Below are 13,952 nucleotides of genomic sequence, written 5' to 3' on the forward strand. Positions count from 1 at the left end.
TTTTTGGTTTAACAATCTTTTTTATTTCTACGTCGAAGTGGACATTAACTGTTTCACGGCGACTCAAGCCCTCATCAGTTGATACGCTAATAAAACCCCCGCCACACGCCCTTGCGGGGTATTATGTAGATGTAGATAAATATATATATATATATATATATATATATATATATATATATATGTGTGTGTGTGTGTGTGTGTATATATGTGTATATATATATATATATGTATATATATATATATATATATATATATATATATAAAAAACCATAAACACGGTAATCAACCCGAAGGTCGGTTTAGTAGGTGATGGTATAGATCACCCAGTACTAAGCCCTAAACGGCGTGTGAAAATTCACACATCAGGGTAGGGGGGCCAGTTCCTTTCCCTGTGCCGGTTATGGTTCCCCAGGAAGACCTGGTACCCGAAAAAATCACTTCAGCTTGGGTGGAGCTGTAGGTGCCCAGAGTGCCTTGCCCGGGAATCGAACCCGGGACCCTCCGGTCAGCAGTCCAACGCTCTACCCACTGGGTATATATATATACATATATATATATGTATAGATATATATATATATTATATATATATATATATATATATATATATATATATATATATATATATATATCTATATATATTTTTTTTTAAAGTAATCTACCGGTTAAGGTAGGTATTTGGATGGACACAACTACCAAACAAATATTTTATTACTCCTAACAAAACACAAAATCAATTATCCTACTCTATATCAGGTCCCTCTTCATTTCCGAGTACTTTCTTCCTGCCTTCATCCCGTCCAACAACCCTATCCTGTTCCTTCCCTTTCCTCTTTTGCCCAACATTCTACCCTCTATCACAGTCGTCAACATCCCTCTGCTTCCATCCCTCTATCTTCAGTACTCAAGAAGGTTATTTAAGTCGTAGTACCGATTATCGTAATTATTTCAAGAATAAACTCGCTTGATATATTACGATCGCCACAGTTGGGATTGAATAAACGACCTTTTGAGATAAATATTAATTAATTAAATGTTATAACGGTCATACCAACGTTAACTCGTTCAAAAAGTCGGAATTAATATTCTAAAATCGTATATTAAACTTAAAAACTACGTAACGGAATTGATTGAAACAAAAGATTAGCCAATTGCGCTTTTTTCGTCATGTTTCCGCTTCTATTTTGTTCTCTGTTTATTGTCGATACAATTGTTTTGTCTGTTTTAGAAAATTGCAGATGTAAATTGAAAATTCATCGCTTAGTGTCGTAGTTCATTGGTTTTAAGCTGATTAAAGTTTTTAATATTTATTAATTAGGGATTAATAATGTGTTTATGAGTATATTAACCTTTCTTTTTCATTAAAAACAGTCAAATTAACTTCCCAATGTGTTTGTTTACATATGAAAATAAACCGGAACACGTATTTTGATTGTTGATTGACTGTTTCGATGATCGAGAGTTTGTTATTTACGATAATTTCACACCGCGTACCATTCCGATGGAACCGCACAGGAAATCGTAATTATTAACATCAAACGTAGAAACATCAAAGATTGCTTACATGTTTCAACACGTTTAGACACTCGTTGCTACGTAAACAAATGAGCAGTTACGCTAGGAAAGAAAGACGAAATGCGGCCTCATTGTTGAAATCAGATTTACGCGGTGTTCTTCCCGATAAACTCGGGTTAAATATTATTACATTGTAAAATCTTTGATGATTCATTGTTGGAGACAGACAGCATGAGCAAATATTTCTTCTGCTCCTTTGGTTTTTCGTTATTTGCCGTGGGCCATGAATTTTTTGAATATTAATGTCATCTCTTGGGCTTTTAGAAAATGATTCTTTCTAATCGCTTCCTCTAGGCTACGTGGAAAGGACCACAATTCTACCCTTATGAGATAATCGAATTCTTAGCATTCACTCACCTATGGCTCATAATCTTTTCTAAGTACGACGTTCTTAATCTCGTTTCTCTGAAACCATTCGTATATCATTCTCTCTTTTTGTTTAGTTGCTTAAGAAAAAGGCCTCACCTCTTTCTTTAGTCTCATTTACAAGATTTCTTTCTCGAGAAAGAGAAGTAAAAAAGACTGGGATATAAACTCCTGACATCATGGTTTCCAAGGAGGATACGCCATTTTTCATTAAAGATTATTTAGAGAATTAAGTTGAACACCAGGGCCGAGAATGAGATTTGAGTTATGGATGTGATTTTGCAATTTCAAGTGAGGAAGTTTCGGTCGGAAGGAAATTCTTAAAGAAGAAAACGGGCCACCAGGAAGAACTCCAGGCTTCAAATAGGATGTCAGGTGTCCTCCGCACGTCTTGAAAGGAAGGACAGTGGGTACACACGACTTCAATTCATACCTATACTTCGAGGATTGCTTGGAATCTCAAAAACTGAACTTTTAGAAACATTAAATACGTTTAAATTACCCATTGCCAGTAGTATTATCTGTCTTTGTTACCAATGTTGAAATTCTTATCACCGCTTTTAAAAGTAGGCATAATTTGCGCGGTTTTCCAAACATTAGGTACTTTGCACTCTGTGAGGGATTCGTTCAATATAAATTCAAGGTCCGGGGCAATGTTTGGAGCTAAATGTTTTATCGCCCTAGCCGGTTTATATTCTGGACCCTATTATTTGTTGGGTTTAATCTCATTAAGCAATTTTAGAATTCCTTGTTGGTCCACTGTTATTTTTTCCATGGGTGGAGTATGTATTGTTTCTTGGAGATATGCGGTGGCAACATCGTTCGTCAAAACGCTTTGGAAGGATGAATTTAGGATGTTAGCTCTACCCTCGCTGTCTATATGAATTATATTGTTACAATCCCTTAAGCAAGCCACGGTTTTTTTACTCCCATTTACTTTCCTAACATATGACCAGAAAGCTTTTGGGTCAGTGTCCAAGTGCTCGCAAAGTACTTTGTGTTTAGAGTCCAGTAAGGCGCTACGTAATTGTGTTTTGGTTTCAACTTTCGAGGATCTAATATGTATGTGTCCCATTATTGTTTATTCCCAGGGGATGGTGTGTTCGAGGAATTTGGAAACAAATGTTTCGCCTTCTAAGTATAATGAAATAGTAAGTCTATTCATCCAAAAAGCAGTGTTGCGGCAAATGGCAATAATATCCAAATTAACATCAACATGGATAATGGATAATTTTTGTATTACCCCAATATGTCCGCAGATTCACCGAAATCAGTCGTGAATCGAACTTTTTCGCCGGGAAGTTTTCATTTATTCGTAATTATGATGGGTTCGAGGCAAGGGAGTGAGATTGAGGGAACATCTGTCTCGATTCCGAAGACGATGAGGTTTGGGGACGTGATGACCGGTTCCTTGGCCCTGCGCCCCTCTCTCCGTTTCCGAACCTTATCACCACTCACTCACCGACACCCCATCCTCCTTTCTGTGTATCGTCCCGCCCCGCCCCGCTCCCATCCCTCTTCGCCCCGCCCCACCCGCTCCCGCCCCTCTTCGCTCCAGACTCGCGGGAAAACCTTACATCACCTCCCTCAACGCCTCCCATCTCGTATTCTTCCCACCCCAATCTCCACATCCCCCCATGCGACTCTCCGTCGACCAACCGCCCGCCATTTTGAACCCCCCGCCGCTGAAGCTCTCAGATTCTCTTCGATGCGCGCTCCAGCCCCCCCCCCCCAAAACCGCCGCACGCCTTCTCTCCTCCCTCCATTCCATTAACATGGATTTAATGGATAATGTATTCCATGATTCATCAAATTAAGAGAAAGATCTCTGTTTTCAGCGCCTCAAGCCTCGGGGACCCAAGGCCGATACTCGATGCAAAGGGCTTATTCTTCTAAACCAGCGAATGCATTTCCCTAGATTTGGCACCGTTATCACTGTGTACACAATGTCACATGGTTAAAGTTTCCATTTTCAAGTAAGAAATTGTGCTAAATTGGGAGATATAGTCAAATACTTCATAACTTAACTTAAAAACCCACTTAATCGCTTGAGCTGTTTTCGGGTTAGTGTTATTCGGGGGGCCCTGGATCATATTCATCGTAAATTATGATGCAATTTCACCCATACCTAGCCGACTTCAAACAGATAAGTTACTAGCAAACGCGCGGCAAATCACTCAACAATGGCGTTCAATAGATACGACGGAATTGACATACGCGTCGCTTCCGAAAAAATAAAATAATGTAATTATCTCGAACTGACGGAATTCCAGCCTTTCTCAATATTACCACCAAAGAACGTAAGATAACCTACATTAATCATAAAAGGCGCGAATATTAGACCAGTCTCTTGACTCACCTCCATCCAACACGACGACACATGACCATCTGAACGGATGAGTCAATCGAAGGAATCAGCTGGTGCCAAAACCGTTGGATGACGTCATTTTGAAATTTTGAAAATGGGCCGGTAAGTAGGCTTATTTTAAGTGATTAAATCTTCGGAAATAATTGTTATCAAGTTTTTAGGAATCTAATTTTTAAACAAATTTTCTCTGCAAAAATGAATAATTTAAAAATTAAGTATTAATATTATTACGTATTTCAACCTGCCGAAAATTCGGAGTGTCGACCGACACCTGCTGGCCAAATATGGCGTTGCCGCACCCGCCCTATTCTCCCGATCTGCCACCACTGGACTTCTTCTTCTTCCCCCTGATGAAAAGACGGCTCAAGGGACGACGTTTTGACTCGATGAAGGCCGTTCAAGAGGCTTCGGCGAGGGTCATCAACGGCATCCCCAAAGAAAATTTCCAGCGGGCGTAGGGGGAATGGGAGCAACGTTATACTAAGTGTGTAGCAGCTCAAGGAGCATACTTTGAAGATTATTAAGTCGATGTAAGTATATCGTCAATAAAAATCTTGGAAAAAAAATCAGTCCCACCACTTTTGGGTGCGCCCCTGTAGTTAGCTGGGAGTCGCCTGAGATACTAAGGGAATAAGGTAGACTTACATACAGGTAGTCTTTCAGAAAGGCACAGAGAAAACGGGTTAAACTAAGAATGACAGTACTAATGGGATTACTATTACAATGGCCCCACACACGCCACTCACTTAGAAGTAGATCAGACGACAAATACGATAGGATAAGGGGGAAATAGATTCCATTGAACACAGTTGAGACACCAACGAAGACCTATTCCTTCCCATGAACATAACCAACAATCACATAGTAACAGTAAGTAACCAAAGTCGCCTTAGAAATATTAAGAAAACATCGAATTAACAAGTCGTAACAAAATTGAGCATCGCAAAGATATCATTTATATTTGTAGGTGCGTGTGTGTTGGTTGGTAATTTGCGTGTGTGTTAGTTGGTAGTTTGCGTGTTTGCATATATATATATATATATATATATATATATATATATATATATATATATATATATATATATATATATATATATATATATATATATATATATATATATATATATACATATATATATACATACATATTTAGCCGAGGCGGGGCTTGAGGGGAATTAAGTGTCAGTCAGCCAATAGAGGGGCTGCAAGCATTGCTTAGTGAATTGGAAATTTAGTGCGACAAAATTTAGTGCGACAGGTATGGAATGAGAATAAATATTAATAAAACAAAGGTTATGCGATTTTCTAGAAGGAAAAAGGCCAAGTTTAACATTAAAATAGGAGGGCAAAAAATTGAGCAGGTAGAACAGTTTACGTATCTCGGAAGTGTTTTGGACCAACACGGTCAAAGTAGTAGGGACGTAAGGAGAAGAATTGCGCTAGGCAAAGAGGCTTCCACACTAGGAGGAGGGAGTTAAGATTAGAGGGACATTAGTAAGGATGTTATGGAAAAGACTCGTAAAAACTGTGATATGGAGCGTAGCTATGTACGGCGTGGAAATGTGGTCATTGAAGCTGGAGTATAGACGTAGACTGGAGGCTTTTGAAATGCGGGTGTGGAGAAGAATGCAGAAGGTTAAATGGACCGAAAAAAGGAAAACAAATGAGGAAGTACTTGGTATGGTGGGCGAATACAGGGGTTTGTTGGGAGATATTACTATGGAGGCAGGAAAAGTGGATGAAAGGGGTGTTGACCGGCAGTGGGATGTTGAAGACTGTAATAGAGGGGAGAATGTTGGGCAAAAGAGGAGAGGGAAGGAACAGGATAGGGATGTTGGACGGGATGAAATAAATATATGTGTGTGTGTTGGTATACTATATATATGTATTATATATATATGTGTATATATATATATATATATATATATATATATATATATATATATATATATATATATATATATAAAATACATATATATACCAACACACACACACATATATTTATTTTCCAATGCTCCACACATCAAAGTGTGTTTCCTATCAAGCCATCTCCTTCTTAATCACCCTGTTACTCCAACCCCCCCCCCCAATTCTTCCAACTCACAATTCCCTCCTCCACCTTAATGTTTCTAAGATTCTCTGCTCCCAAAATAATGCAATCCTTCTTCTCCCTACGTCCTGACTACTCCGACCATTTTGCTGCAAACACACGCATGAATTGTTTCACGGACTATACTTCCTGCCATCCTATTCTGATAAACATTCCATTCCTTGGCCACATTTCACTCGGGATACAACATATACTCTCCAGGAACAAAATCAAGACAGCGCTTGGCAACACACACACACACACACTTTAAAAAACATAATGTGTTCACCCTAAGACAAAATTGACATCATGCAACAAAGCAGGGTTTTATAAACTCAATTGTGCGGACTCCAACGCCATCTACATTGGACAGACAGGGAGGAATTTCGATATTAGGATTCAAGAATAGCAATCTTGCTTCACAAAGAAAGACAACAGATCCCAATTCGCCGAAAATCTCCGATAAAATAAATCACACCAGTAACTACACAGCGGACATTCGCCATACAGAAGAAAAAGACTCAAATTGAATGCTTCGGAGGAGTTGGAAATTTGGCAATCCATTCCGTCGGACGATTTTGTGGCGGTCAACGAAACAATATACCTCTCCCGTTTCTCCCTCCTTAAATTCGTGACAGACTCTCAAATCTTTCCACACCAAACACCACCCCCGCCAATGCAGTGATGACCATTGACCGCCCTTCAATGAATGTCAAACCAATGCGGACTAAAACACCCCACCTCTCATTAAATGAAAATCACAACGTGTTTTTTCCACTGTACTCTCAATGAACAGTGGACGGATACATTATGTTCTTCATTAATTATCATGAACTTTTATAAAGTTGAGCCAGAAACCATCGAACATACCAATTAATTCAACCACTACTCAATTAACTCAACTCCCTCAAATAGAGTAACAACCATGAAAGACCTTGGGCGTTAGAACTGACCATAAACTAAATTAAACTCCCACCACATACAGACTGTAAAAAATAAAGCAATGTCCCAATTAGGCCTTCCACACTGCTTCACATAAATTAAAGATACCATAGCACTCCATTCGTACTTCTCAACAATTGTCCTTCTCATATTATTATCGTATTGCTTCCCCAAATTTGGTCGACCTCATCCCAGGAACTAATCTTAAAATCCCTTGATTGTACATCTCTCACTTCTTTGCCAAAATTGTCAAACGCAGAATCCCCACATTTCTGCATTATGTCCTCAAAATGCTCTTCTGTCTTCTTAATCCATTTCTTGTCCCCAAAACCTGCAGACTTTAGGCTGATTTGAAACCCTTCCACAACACCCTAAACTCAGCTATTGACTGCCCTGAACTGCTCTCTCTCTCTCCCTTTCACGGGGATTGAGATGGTGCGGGGGCTATCCGTACTGGCTTCCCACCCAGAGGGCACGGGTTTAAATCCCAGTGGCGGTTTTCAATATTTTCCAGTGGTATCCCTACTTGATTTGTGCTTTGTGGAGGGCATTTTGAGTGAGTACGCCGTCCGTCGGATGGGACGTCGAACTGTTTGACCCCTTGGTGCCTTTCGTTAGTAAGAGTAGGCTAATGCCGACGCCGGGTTTCTCTCTCCACCCTTCATCCTTTCCTGTCCATCCCCTATGGTGCAAATGACCTCAGCTGTCGGTCGCTTCCCCTCAAAACTACTACTACCGCTTTCTCTTTTACTTCAACTTCAGGATACCAACTAAATCCACCCCCACCCTCTCCCTGCTCCATATTCCTAGGATATCTCTCATTTAAAGCTACGTCTTCATTTCGCCTCTCCTCCCTTCTTAATTCACTTTCCCCCAATTCACACCCTCCATCCTTTTAATATATCATGCAATAATTCCACCACCCAAACTCCCATCCCACCTCTCAACAAATTAAATTTTTCCCCTTTTCCACCTTTGGTTCTTGTTGTTTACTGTTAAAATGTTATTGTCTTTTGTCCGCTTTCATGTTTTTGCTATATTTTTCACCGTAAATTGGCACCGCTGCTGAATGTGAATGATGCTTGAAAATAAATGAATAAATGCCCTTCCCCTCCCCTAGCCCACTATAATAGGTTTTTGTACCAGCACTCCACTTTCCCCCCCTCTCCCTCACTTCCCCTATCTTCCTCATCATCTCCTATTTCGATGCTAGGCTTAGCCTTTTTCTTTCTGGAAAACTGCTGTGCCTTTGTTTTATGAGGGTGGTCCCACAAGTACCCGGCCTAAACTGGAGACGGCAGTAGTTGTTTGAAAAATATCACCGTATTATAAAGTACGCAATCTATTAAGTACATGATTCAAGTTTGAAGACCCCACGTTGTTTAGTATTTGTTTGGCAGCCGTCTAAAAGTGAGCGTTCACCAGTGAATTTGTTCAAATGCATAGAAAATCGGTCATCGTTATATGTGATACAATACTTTTATTTGAAAGGCCTCAGCCCCCATCCAACATATAAACAAAGCTGAACTGGTTTATTCTACTCTTCTGGGAGTGAGTCTTCTCCTTTGTTTATACAACAGTTATACAATACAATTGGGTGGCAGAGTTTGAAACGAGGCCGTACGAGCTGTCAAGACGAGAACATCGCTGTTGGAGTTGACCAAATGAGGTGACGACTCCAGAAATGATGAAGAAAATCCACAAAGCGATACTGGATGAACGTCGACTGAAATTGCGCAAGCTAGCAGACATAGTAGGCATTTCAAAAAGTGCAGTGCATCACATAGTAACTGGATGTTTGGACACGAGAAAGCTGTGTGCTCACACTCGAGCAGTGTCGTGTTGTGATGTTTCCATTGAGTGCTAAGCAAAGTTTTTACAACAACAAAGCAGAATTTTCGTGCCGTTTCATAACTATGGATGAGACATGGGTCCATTACTTCAAACCCAAGACAAAAGAGCAAACAAAACAATGGATTCAAAGCGGAGAACCAGCTTCAAAGAGGCAAAGACCGTTTCAACTAGAGGCAAGGCAATGGTTTTTTTGGAATGCCCATGGGATGATTTTCATATTACCTTCGTAACATATTGCTCAGGTGTGTGCAAAAATGGTATCAAACTTATTGAAAATCCCAGGGGAAATGATGTCTAGAACTGAAAGGATATTATTTTGAAAAATCAATACATTTTTTTCTCAAAATTTTCGTGTTTTCTCTGTTGGGACAGGTACTCCTGGGACCATCCTCATATTTATATCGAACTTCATCCCATATCTATCGCAATGAGTTTCCAATGCACTCAGCAGATCACACTGAAAGCACTTTTTTGGTGCTCAACTCATTCACACGAGTTTCAATATTATATTAAAAATAAGAAAAGTTTAAATTAAACAAAACCAGGAATTTATAATAAACACGGATACACACATATTGTAAAATTTACAAAAATGTACCGCACTGAAAATATACTCTTTGTGTGTTCATATTATAAAGCAATTCCTTTAACGGATGTTTGGTAAAAAAAATTGTTGTCATAGCTACGGACTCAGGTAAACGCAAAGCACTATTTGATTTCGGTAGATTTAAGGTTACGGCGAAGGGACTTGGATATATTCCAGAGAGAGTTATCCTCGAAAGACCGGGGATCGGGAGACACGTGTCGGCTCCAGGGGAGCGAGAAGGGAAGAGGGTAGGTTCGATGCGAACGCATGCAAAATGCGCCCGTTTCGGGAGGTCGAGGAACAATTCCAATGTCTGCTATGAGAATTCCAATCTCCCAATGTACAAGCCCGACCTGTGACGTAACATCAATAGGTTTAGGTCGTTTTTATTCAATTTACGCGACCGGCCGAAGAGTTGGTAAATGTTGAATTTATTCAGGTTCCCCGGAGTTGTACGTACTTGGATTCCGAGAGCTTCCATGCAGGAGAGGGTGGGGACGTCGAGGAGGGGATGAGGGATATCCCGTTCAATCAGGATAGCAATTCCTCCACCTTGAGCGTTGCGGTCGAGACGGTGTGTAATGTGATCGGAAGAGTAGAAAGAGATGCGCGGTTTAAACAAAGTTTCCTGATGAAGAATAACGTCTATGTGGTGTTCTGAAGTGAATTCTCTTCGCGGCCTGCAAGCGCTTGGCTTCCCTGTGGACATCGCATCCACGGTAATTCGCGGGGTGATCTTTTCCGCATTGATAGCAGATTGCCGGGGTTTCACGAGACTAAATGCATTCATTGCTGAGATGATTTTCGCCGCACCGAACGCAGTCCGGCTACAAAAAACAATGATTCTTTGTATGCCCGATTCCCTGGCAACGGTGACATTGCACGGGCAAGTTAGGTTAACCAAACGGGGTGACCGTGACACGGAGACCCGCCAGGAAGGATATACTTAGAGAAGCTTCGACGTCGACTGCGTGTTCGCAGACGACGTGAACTGTGGTCGTCGGATATCGCGGGAGTTCGCGAATCCCTTGGTCGCGCTCGCTAGCGGATGGGCGAGTGGACGTGTTTGAGGGTAAAACCTTCGAGTATTTCATAGTCTCCGCTTTCACATACATGGAAAGGCCCAGAAGTACCCGCTCTGACCTAGACATGGCGGTAAATGTTTCAAAATTATCACTTTATCAGAAAGTACGCAATCTATAAAGCAATATAAGTTTTAAGAGAGAGGTGTTTTATTTTCCTCTATAGTCAAGGCTTCTTTCGTGGAATATTCGGAAAGTATTACTGGGATCCTTGTTAGAGATAATTAGGCAGAAAGAATTAGACGAAGTCTGGGGAAAATACACCACATTCTTAAGAGATGTTGTTATGATAAGGACACGCAAGGAGGATGGGTCCATTAAGGGGTTTTACAGGGTCGCACCTAAAAGCGGTAGGACTGATTTTCTCTGGCGCGAACGGAACGGTGGAGGGGGGTCTGCCTGGCAGGGTAAGGTGGAGGGGGCTCTTAGCAACAGACCAACACCAACCTCAGTCGCCTGCGGGCTGTCGTTGAGTGAGGAAACCGTTTTTAGTGAAGCAAGTTTTTTGTCCGCGTCGAAAAACAAAATGAATCTGAATTAGAGCAACGTTATTCCGTGATCTTTTACCCGCTAAATATTTTCGTTTGTTCACGTTATTAAGTCTTTTAATAAATTTCAACTTAGCCAGAAAAGAATGATAGTTGAAACTTAAATCAGTTCTAGACATAACCTTTATTTATATATATATTAAATTACAAAACATCGATTTTACTTTTAGGTTCACAGCAAAAAATTAATTTATACAACCCACTTCACAGAAATCAGGGATCTGTTCACAACGAAAGATCTTCAATTTCGCCCCAGGCAAACTAATATTTTTCTACTAACCTATTCAATTTAGCGAGTTTAAACTTATATTAATACAAATACTAATCTTTTGTACATAAGAATACCCTTTCATAATTTCCAAGCCTATTTCAGAATAGCGAAAAAACCATTGTCTAACTAGACACTCCACACAAATTTATACGCGTGTTCAATTTCAAAAGTATTATAATAATTTTCTCCTAAACCAACGCATTTACTATATTAAAATTAAAATTAGTTTAAAATTAAATCCTTCTCTACGAGAATACGTTTAATTGGAAGCATAACCTTCTGCAGTTTATTTGGAGGGGAGGCATAGGAGCACATTGAAGTACTTATCGTTTCAGTTTAAATAAAATACATTCATTTGTGAACATATCAAAATCACATCCAAAACTAAAATCTCATTCTCCGCCCTGGGGTTCAACTTAATTCTCTAAATAATCTTTAATGAAACACGGCGTATCCTCGTTGGAAACCATGATGTCAGGAGTTTATATCTTAGGTTTTTTATTTCTGTTTCTCGAGAAAGAAACCAAAGAAATGAGATTAAAGACGAGGGTGTGGCCTTTTGCCCGCGCAACTGTTACGACGAAAAAAAAAGAAAGAATTATATACGAATGGTTTCCGGGAAACGAGTTTAGGAAGATAATGCCAAGAAAGATGAAAAACCGAGGGGGAGTAAAAAGCGTAAAAGCTAAAAACTTGCATATCACTTAAGGACGGACTTGATGTAATTATTGTCCATAGGGAAAACCTTTCCACGTGGCCTAGAGGAAGCGATTAGAAAGAATCATTTTCTAAAAGCCCAGGAGATAGCATTGATATTTAAAAAAATTCAAAGGCCCACAGCAAATAAGGAAAAAAAGAAGAAATAATCCAAGATCCTCCAACTATCAATCATCCAAGATTTTAAAATGTAATGACGATGGTCGCTTTGCGTCATCTACAATTGATATTTTAGGTGAAAAACACTTAAAAATCGATCAAACGATGGAGATTTTTAAAACAACTCCAACGTTGCGCCACATTTTTTAATTTGAATAACGGTTTATTTTGGAAATCGCAAGCCGAAATGATCCATTAATGCTCGCATACATTACCTATCATCGCACTGTTAAACTACCCCATCTACAATTGCTCGCAAAGTGGCTCAAAGAACTGTACAAAGCACTTTTGTTTACAGATTCATTCGGTATCTAAAACCAAAACATCTTCCTCAATTCATTCAACACGGAAACCTCCAAAATATGACATTACGGTACCGTTCAATGCATAGAAATAATCCCGCAGCATCCATTTGTCCATCACCCTCGATTACATAGCCAACTGGATAACAAGCAATCAACGCTGTGGTTATTGAGATATACATCTCCCGCACAAAAATGTCCATTGACTCAATATACAACCGTAAGCAACACTTTCGAATAAATACACCACTCCCACATAGTCGAATAAAACAGCAAAGAAACAATTCATTTCCCATCAGTTTCAACCCGAACTTACAATGGGACGACAAAAATACTCAAAAAAGTAAACGCTAATATTAGTTTCTGAAGCCCAAACGAAAATCCGAAATTTGGGATTCGAAACTTATCAGGTGTTCTCACAAACGTAATTGCCTCCGTACAAAGACCCGGAATCTCTGAGTTGAAGTGCATCACAAGTCATAAACTGAACAGACGACTCGTAAATCCCGAGCTAGGGTCCAAGGAAGATTTGAACCTAGTATAGAAATAGTACTAAACCTAGTACCGAACAAAGGTACGGTCCTTTTGATACATGTGACGTCGAAATATACATGATCGAAACTTCACATCCTATTACTCTACAAGTTTTATCGCTGAATAGGAAATCTTTAACCGTCAAACTCGAAACCAATGAGAGCTTATAATGCAAATGAAACGAGTAAGTTTATGTTGTTGAATAGCAATTTTTATGATCGTAAAGGTTTTTCAAAAGAGGCACTAATCTGTAGTAATCATAATGGCTTGAAAAATAAGATATCTTTCTTAGAATATCACTAGCCTCGACGCACGACGATATCGTACGTAGCTACGACACTTTGAGTTTTCAGCGACGATGATTCTCCTGAGTATAGCAAATGTGTAGACTATCTTGTCAAAGAATCGTCATCAGAAAGAAACATTTTGGAGAGTAAAATGCAATGGCGGGAGAGTTACGGAGAGACGATTAAGGGTGGGAAGCTTAAATCTGGCCTCCCGGGAGAGAGCTCAATCCAAATCGGACGTCTTTAAGACTGATCAATGTACGCATTGAAACAAA

The sequence above is a fragment of the Hetaerina americana genome, unplaced genomic scaffold (genome assembly GCF_022747635.1).
Source record: "Hetaerina americana unplaced genomic scaffold, ioHetAmer1.1.p SCAF_641, whole genome shotgun sequence".
NCBI classification, from domain to species: domain Eukaryota; kingdom Metazoa; phylum Arthropoda; class Insecta; order Odonata; family Calopterygidae; genus Hetaerina; species Hetaerina americana.